Source organism: Schistocerca cancellata, chromosome 7, assembly GCF_023864275.1.
Source record: "Schistocerca cancellata isolate TAMUIC-IGC-003103 chromosome 7, iqSchCanc2.1, whole genome shotgun sequence".
Taxonomy (NCBI): domain Eukaryota; kingdom Metazoa; phylum Arthropoda; class Insecta; order Orthoptera; family Acrididae; genus Schistocerca; species Schistocerca cancellata.
This window is the reverse complement of record NC_064632.1, coordinates 459,121,745-459,131,876: the sequence shown is the minus strand read 5'-3', so window position 1 is coordinate 459,131,876 and position 10,132 is coordinate 459,121,745.

Here is a 10,132-nt window from a genome sequence, read left to right as displayed (position 1 = left end):
TAATTAAATAATGAAGCATGAACTGAATGTAACACCTGAACAGAAATAATTAAACCTGACAAATTTTATAAGGGCAGCTGCGCTGACCTACGGCCCTGTGAAATAATTAAACTAAAATTCTTACCTCAGTAAAACTGCATCTATATCTGCTCTTATTTTTCGGCATAGCTTCGTGCAATACTGGCCTGTACTTAATTTTGATTGTTGGAGGGAATGCATAGGAAATATTATTTAACTTGAAATGAATCTTTTTCTTTAAAAAGTTACTTTATAGAAAAATTATTATTGGGGCATTTTTTTAACAGATTAATTACAATTAACACACGTTATTAGCTGAGCGCAATGCTGCTTCATTACCATTTACAATATTACACATCGTCCTGAATCGTGACCAGAGTCGCGGGAAGATCGCGCAGCCGACGCATGCCGATGTCTGCTCGGTACAACTGTCCACTCGCTACTCATGTATCCGACTTCTACTACAGACAGAGTACAACTCGCAACTACTGTATCCGACTGCCTACACGCAACTACTGAGTACAACTCGCAACTGAACACTCGCGCGGTCAAGCGCAACTAGCAATGATAAATAACTCTCTGGCCAGAGATTCTGTCATGCCTCGCCATCGCTGGTAATGAATACATATGAAACGTATGCGTTTCATAACCCTCCACTGGGGGGGCAAAAATTTGGCAGCGATGGTGAGTCATTTGGACTTGCCATGAGCAACAAATTTTCTTAACTAACTAACTTTACAATCACAGAATATACAGATGTAGAACATGAAGTAAATATAGTGCACATGCACCGAGTACAGAACATATCAGATAATGACAAAATATATACAATGAGTACAAAACATATTAACAAATGATGTAAGTGCACATGCACTGAAAAAATCTTTAGCATTTCACAACAAATAAACATAATGATTACAAATCACTTTGACAAATGACATAAATGCACATGCACTGTAGTTCAGAACATATCAGCAAACCAAAAAAAATGTATATGCAATGAGTAGAAATCATGTTTACAAATGACAAAAGTGCACACGCACTGTAGTTCAGAACATATCAACAAATCACAAAAAATGTATAGGTCATGAATACAAATCATGTTAGCAAAAAATTATTTTCACTATGTTACAAGAATTAGGATAGGAAAGGGAAGGATTGCATCATGGTTGTAGCACTTTAGGTTGCACGCAGCTGCACTGAAAGTCCATATCTTTCTGCAGAAGCACAACACCAAGTGAGACAATATGAAGTTAATTTCCTTGACGCATTAATCAGTGTATCCAAGACACTGACCTGTCGTAGTAATATTCATGTTGTCATTTTGGTAGTACATTAGGTACACCAAACAGTGGGACCATTATAACATCTCCATCACTCAAGGTGGTGGACAGCATGTCGTGTCAACACCACATAGAATTAGTGCAAGAAGCAAATATAGTGCTCCATGATCATGAGGATATAGAGGACAAACGGATATTGCAGTAATTCCAGGTAATTTGGTTAGAAGGTGAAGGACATTAAGTCAGATACTAGTCTTCATTGAGAATTACACTAGTTAGTGGTACTCATTGCCCAGTTATTGAACATTTCTGTACCATGTATGTAGTATTACAGAATAATGTTCATGAGTAACTTTACAGAGAACATTGGCACTCATTGCCTAGTTACCATCTAATTACAAAACATCAGAAGTCATCATAGTATTACAAAATTCATTTGGTCATACTAATCATTGGCACTCGTCAGCCATCTTATTACAATAACCAGTGGCATTCATTGGCCAGTTACAAAGCATTTTTTTCTGTATTCTTCAGAAGTCATTATTCAAAATGAGTTAATTATTGGCATAGCATTTATACATAATTAGTAATCATGGGCATCATAAGTAATCTTATTACAATAAACAGTGGCATTCATTGGCCAGTTACAAAGCATTTTTTTCTATTATTCAGAAGTCATTACTGAAAATGAGTTAATTATTGGCATAACATTTATACATAATTAGTAATCATGGGCATCATAAGTAATCTTATTACAATAAACAGTGGAATTCATTGGCCAGTTAGAAAGCATTTTTTTCTATTATTCAGAAGTCATTACTGAAAATGAGTTAATTATTGGCATAACATTTATACATAATTAGTAATCATGGGCATCATAAGTAATCTTATTATAATAAACAGTGGCATTCATTGGCCAGTTACAAAGCATTTTTTTTGTATTATTCAGAAGTCATTATTGAAGTGACATACTATTCAGAGCTGATCAGTACTATTCAGAACTCTCTTAAACTAGTAGCATTATTTGGGACTGGTAATTACTTTGTTTGTTTTTGAGTTATTGCTGCAAATGAAGATGTGTAACGTCATTCGTCATGAGTCAGCTGTAGCAAGGTTATGAAACATGTAGAGTATATGTGATCACATTCATAAACGACATAGGTTTAATAAACAACCATTTATACCACATTAATTTCATGAATAATTTATCCTGCAAAATATACAAAATGGATTATGAAACTGAAAGAGGAAACGCATATTAGGCTGAAAAGTAGTGAACTTCGAATTAACAGGTAGTGAAATGTGTATAAAAATATATATGTTCTCTAGCTGTCCTTTCCAAAACCTTCAGTCATCATACCATACGATATAACACATACTGTCAAAACGAACTGCAACAAATACTTAAATAACTACAGAGCATAAATACATAAACTTCAACATCATCCTCATCTGTAAACAAAAAACTTCATTATCCATCACTTCATTATCATAACTCCATTATCATCATCACCTGTAAAGAAAAACTTCATTATTCATAGCTGCATATTCTTTATCATTATTCATCATCATTCATTATCATCTGCAAAAAAAAGTCACTTCATTATTCATTACACAATTATTCCTTATTTATACCATATTTCCTTACTAAAACTAAGACGTGTAGTTCTGTCTGACAGCCTGCATCAATCGCCTCGTATTATGAAAGAAAAAATTAGTTAAGACTGCTATTCTACGATGTGTATAGTATATTCTTGTTAATGCTTGTTAATTCTGATCCATTTACTCTTCCTCATAAAGTTTTTGCATCTTCTTTCGTTTATTTCGTAGGTGAAATTCCCATTTCTGTTTAATTTATTTCCTTTACACGTTATTTCTTTCTGAAAATGATGAACAAAGATAAATGTCTTGCATTTAATTCATTTACACATTAGATAAAAACTGGTTTATAGTGATATAATTAAGCATACAGCATAGAATGACAGAAAACGAAATACGTCAAAAATATAGATAGTGTTCAGAGGCAAAAATGTACACAGAATATCATAATGCAGCAGCAAAAATGTAAAAATAGTCACGATGTTGAGATATCATAGGGCAAAAATGTCAAAGTCAACTGGTGTTTGCTATATCTTAACTATTTCATAATGCATACAAACAAACAGGAAAACAATCATACATACATTAAAAAAAATGGAAAATGTGCACGGTCTGATGTGTAACGACAAGAAAAGCGACCTGGTAACCTTACCTTGCCAGGCACTTGCCAAGAAAAAATACGATAATCATCAGTAAGTAGTCACATAAATATAATTGCATAAACGGTCATAAAATGTGTAAGTTCATCTGGAAAAATATGCACGGTCTGATGTGTAACGACAAGAAGAGCAACCTGCTAACTTTATTTGCCGGGCACTTGCCAAGAAAAAATACGACAATCATCAGTAAGTATTCACATGAATATAATTGCGTAAGTGGTCATCAAAATTAGGAAATAGCACTACAGCATGTTAAATCATAAAGTATCTTCATTCAATAAAAGGTTTAATATTCGATATGTGGTGGTTTCCTTTGGATTTTCTGGTTCTCAAAGTTTCGACGTGTACAACATTGGGGTGAGGAATGCTGCGAATCCGATATGGACCTGCGTATAGAAGCTCAAATTTACCGCATTTACTCTTTCCTTTGTTGGATAAATAGTGTGTACGTACTAATATCTTCTGTCCAATGTGAAAGTCACGGCGTATACAAACCTGTTTTTGCTGTCTTCTCCGGCGCTCTGCGGCATGTTTGATGTTGTTCAGCGCAATGTCAATTATTTCATGGTGTCTTAGTCGACGAGATGTAGGAAAGTTTACTAATTCTTTAATTTTGTTATGTGGTTCAACATTTTTCAGTATAACAGACGGAATGGGATAATGCTTTGCTTAAAATGTGTCGTGCTGTTTGACTTGAAATACATACATAAAACCGGACATAGTACCAGGAACATTGTCAAAAACTGGAGCTTGCTGTAAAAGAATTTGGTGTAGTTGAGTGCGTTCGTCGTCTGTATTTGCACTGCTTTGTTTAACTTTATCAGAAATCATCTGTATTACGTCATAGTCGGCTTCGTCTGGAGTATTATAGTTATGTACGTACGTATCTGTGAACAATGTGAAATTACAGTCTATGCTATGTGATACGGAAATGACCTCTGTACGATTAATTGCTTGGTCTTCTGCAGATAATGAGTGCTGAAATTCCAAAGCCAATTGCACATTTTCATCCTTCAACATTAAATAGGAATATTGAAAATCAATAACTACGTCGTGTTGTACCAGAAAATTAGTACCTAAAATAACGTCTGTTGTCAATAGAGGAACAATCCAAAAATTTGAGTGAAATGTGTGACCTGCAATACAAAATGATAAATGTGTCTGTAATTTTACGTCTACTCCTTTACTCTATACTGCTCCCTTCACTTTCGTTTTCCCTAATGGTAATGTAGGATAGGTGTTCTCTTTGTTACACTCGTTGAAAGATTCTTCATTTATTACTGACATAGGTGATCCGGAATCGATTACTGCTGAAAATTTCGATGATCCAATTTTAATTTCGATGACAGGGTGTGAAATGTTTTTCTGAACAATTGGTCTTTCCTGCAAAAGAGTGTCTCTGATGTCGTCAAAAGTAATAACATTTTCGTGAACAACATTTTGCGTGTCTAAAGTAGTGCTTGTATTACTGGAAGATGCGACCTGTACAGTATCTAGTCAAATTATATCTGACGTATTATTATTATCAGGAGGATTCTGTGGCATTTCGACTATTTGAACTGTTCTGTTATTTCTTCCAGACGTATTACGCTCTGGATGATACCTACTGTCTGGTTCATTCATGAGAATATGTTTTTGCGGATGATTTTGTTGCTGGTAAGACCGACTGTTATTATACGTACGCTGAAAATTGTGCTCATTAATATTACGTCTGTCATGATAGTCATTTCTATACGGTGCATTGCGATAGGAATTGAAATATTGTGTTTTCTGTACGTAGTTATTTCCTTGCTGCCGTGCGTTACTATTTGTTGGAGCTGAGACTATACGTGCACGCGGCGAAACATTAAAGCTTGGTTGGCCTTGTAGACTGCATTGTTGGTTGGGTATACTAACCGGTTGGTTTTGTTGCTATTGCGGTGAAAAAAGGTCTATTGTTACCAAAATGCGTTTGCTGTTACTGATAATTTTACACATACTGATGATTAAAATTTTGTCTGTTATTAAAGTTCTCGTGGTTGTCATTTCTGGAGCGTCTAATGAAAAATTGTCACTTTCCGTAAAATTTGTCATATCCGGTTTTCTTTATACGTTTCTTAATCCTAGATAGAGCGATAGTTAAAGATCTGTTTTGATAGATATAAAGGATAGTAGAAGAAAAAGGCAGCAGTGCAGAAAACTAAAGATGAAACAGCACTACTACAGCTCGGGGCCCTGTGCACGCTACGGCACATATTCATTAAAGCGTAATGAATCCCCTGAGGTCTATTACGCGCTGCAAATAAGCTTCAGCTTTTGTGTTACAGGCAATTGCGGTAAAAATTCAAAACTAAATTGTTGTATCAAGTCCAAAGCTAGTTTCTGCATTACAGGCAATGCTAATGAAAATACAAAAACAAATTGTCGTATACGGTTCAAAGCGTGTACCTGTGCTCCGTCATTTTTAAATTCCTTAGATTTTATTACAGATACAAATTGCTTATAATCAACGTTCTTGTCACTGAATGCGTGAACAGGTTCACGATTACATAAGAATCTGTTTGTCTGTGTCTTTTCGGATTTTAAGTCGCGTAGCTTTTCGGATTTTAACTCGCGTAATCTCTGTAAATTGCCTAAGTTACACTGGCTGTACGAGTGTAAGAAATGTATTTCTGTTACTTTAATACGTTCGTCATTCTGCTTGTTCTGTTGTTCACATTTCTTATCGGCTTCCGTATTCAGAGTGCGTGAAAATTCCGGTGACTTTAAGTTAAACTCGTCGCGTATCTGTACTGCGTTTTTAGGACATTGTTCAGTGACTGCATTAATTTCATCTTTAAGTGATTCTGTTGTGCCTACACGTGTACTACTTAATTCTTGTGCAACAGTTCCAACTTCTTCATTACTGTTATTAGCACAAGCCTTAGTATCCTCACGTAATTGTTCTTTAGTGTCGTGACGTTGCACGGTAACAGCTGTAATCTGTTCACTAACTTGTTTATTCTGTTCATTAAGGTTGTCGTGTTTTTTGTCCGACTGTTTCAATCTTTCATTAATTATTTCGATCGACCTGTCCTATTTTTTATTGAGTTGTTTGCACGATTCCATAATTTGTTTGAAATTTTCACGATTGTGTAGCAATAATGCCATAATTTGTTCCAACTTAAAATTAACAACACTATTCTCTGTGCTGTGTGATGGTGTATCTGTAATTGTCACGTTTTGTGTATCCATTTGGACATTCTGTGATTCTTGAAAAGGTTTGCTAATCGGATTTGCACTGTTAGTCACTATATCGGAATTAAATAACTCTGTCGTACTCTGATTACACTGTTCATTTTCGTTAGAAAAATTTATCTGTTTGTTACGTAAATCCTGCAAACCGGGTGTGTTAAGCTGGGCAGCGCTCATTGCAACAGAACGCCCCGTGTCATCAATTGTCGTCAAATTAACAGAGGACACAATTGAATTCGTTTGCTCAACGTTAACATAAAAATTATTATTAATGGTCGGTACGCACTGATTGTCAGTAAACGGAGGATTGTCATCATTACACTGCGTGTCGCAAGTACTATCGTTCAAGTTATTTAAGTCGGTTATTTCACCCACTATACCTCGCGATGTACTATTAACAGTTTTTCGCGGCATTTTTACACAAATCACAATTATTCACAAATTAAACAAAGACAATGCAAAATCCAACAAACACAAATACAACAAAGAGCAACGAATTGCCGACGATCTGTGGAAGAAAATGACAAAATTAGTAAATGCGTTCCGCCAAATCCTAATTATATTTAAATAAATAAGAGCAGATATCTGACTACTTCTCAGAAGATTCACAAAGAAATACGATCCTGGTTCGGATGTCGCCAAGTGTAACCTCCCCGTGAGAAATTTGAAAGTCAATGATTATAAAAGAATGTGCCAGTTCTTGTCTTCGCACAAAACTGAATAATGAAAATGACACAAACGTAACCTCCTTGCAAAATTAAAGAATAACAATGTCCCAAATGTAAACTCTCCACAAACATTAACGAATGAACATTGCTCATAAAACCCACAATAATGTTAATTAAATAATGAAGCATGAACTGAGTGTAACACCTGAGCAGAAATAATTAAACCTGATAAATTTTATAAGGGCAGCTGCGCTGACCTACGGCCCTGTGAAATAATTAAACCAAAATTCTTACCTCAGTAAAACTGCATCTATATCTGCTCTTATTTTTCGGCATAGCTTCGTGCAATACTGGCCTGTACTTAATTTTGATTGTTGGAGGGAATGCATAGGAAATATTATTTAACTTGAAATGAATCTTTTTCTTTAAAAAGTTACTTTACAGAAAAATTATTATTGGGGCATTTTTTTAACAAATTAATTACAATTAACACACGTTATTAGCTGAGCGCAATGCTGCTTCGTTACCTTTTACAATATTACACATCGTCCTGAATCGTGACCAGAGTCGCGGGAAGATCGCGCCGCCGACGTATGCCGACGTCTGCTCGGTACAACTGTCCACTCGCTACTCGTGTATCCGACACTACAGACAGAGTACAACTCGCAACTACTGTATCCGACTGCCTACACGCAACTACTGAGTACAACTCGCAACTGAACACTCGCGCGGTCAAGCGCAGACTAGCAACGATAAATAACTCTCTGGTCAGAGATTCTGTCATGCCTCGCCATCGCTGGTAATGAATACATATGAAACGTACGCGTTTCAACGATAATACATTAATCCCACTGTCTTAACAAGACGGTCAGTGCTTTCATGGAAGAATGTCTGCGGTTATCTACCGGACCTTGATCGTACCCAGGCATGCAGCACTTCGTCCGAAGAAAATTGAGGGCCACAAATGTCTTTCTTCAAGGCACCGGATTTATTGAACTCACATGGGGAGAGATCGACACTGTATAGAGGATGTGTAAGATCTTTCCAGTGAAGTGTCTACCACGTACTAGAAACAACCTTGACAACATATAGTGATCAGCCACAGTTTTATGACCACCTACCTACTGTCGATATAAACCCACCCAGGCTTTAGCAGCATAACCTGGTGAAGACTGCCCGCTGTTCAGACACACACCCGGTGGATGTGGTATCAGTGGGCGTGGCTTCCATGTGTAGAATGGGGACGGCGTTCTATCTACCTGAGTTTGACCGAGGGCAGATTGTGAGGCCCGGAGGCTCGGAACGAGCTTTTCGGAAACAGCACGATTGGTCGGATGTTCTAGAAGTGCTGTGGTGATTGTCTTCAATACGAGGCGAAACCAAGATGAAACCAAGTCTCTGTAGACAAGGAAAATCGTAGAAAAGTTCAATATGGAAAATTGTAAACCTATTTCTACGCCTATGCAAAATAATGCAAAACTGCTAATAACTGATGATGACAAGCAATGTAAGGAAAGTGTACCCTATTTGGAAGCTTTAGGAGGTCTACTATACTTAGCACGGACTTCCAGACCAGACATTGCATTTGCCACAAACGCAGGAAGCAAGTTTTGCAGTGATCCGAGAGAAAAGCACTGGATGGCAGTCAAGAGAATATTCAGATATTTAAGTGGAACTGCTGATTATAAGTTAAAACATTCTAAAATTGGAAATGTAAATATGGAAGGATACAGTTATGCAGACTGGGGAAATGATCTGGAAAGTAGAGACTCCATCACTGGAAGTTGTTTTAGACTAATGGGAGAAAGAACTATTGCTTTGAGTACTTTAGAAGCTGAATGTATGGCCTTGTCCTCAACTATCCAGAAGCTCTTTGGATCCATACACTTATGAGTGAAATAGAATCTCATCCAACATTAAAGCCAACTGTGGTATTTTGTGACAATACGGGAGCTATTAAACTTGCAAAAAATAATGTCACCAGTGTAAGATCCAAACATATTGACATAAGGCATCACTTTATAAGACATCATGTGGAACAGGGAAATTGGGCGCCCAGTCGTCACAGATGTTGGACGTCACAGGCTGGGCAGACTGGTCAAACGGGACAAGTGTCAAAATGAGGCGGAACTAACATCAGACTTTAATGCTGGGCAGAATACAAGAGATTGTACGGGCGCTGATGACTGCGCAGTCGAGCGTCCCACAAAACAAACATCATTAGAATACAAGAGTGTTTGAACACACCGTGCACCGAACACTCCTGACGATTGGCCTCCTCAACCGACGATCCATGCATGGGCCAATATCAACACTACAACATGGGTAACTACGGCTAAAACGTGCACATGACTGTCGGCACGGACATTGGTGCAGTGGCAAAGCGTTGCATGGTCTGATGAATCCCGATGCCTCCTACATCAAGTCGATGGGAGGGAGCGAATTCTTTGTCTTCCAGGAGAGCAGCTCTTCATACCTGCACTGTAGTACGGAGACAATCTGGCAGCGGCTCCAGTGTTCTCTGGGGAACATTCACATGGGCCCAGTGGAGCTCGTCCAAAACATCATGACGGCCAAGGAGTATCGTACACTATTTGCAGGCCACGTACACATCCTCATGACGATCGTGTTTCCTGATGACAGTGGCATTTTTCAGCAAGATAATGCGCTATGTCACGAGGCCAGGAGTGTG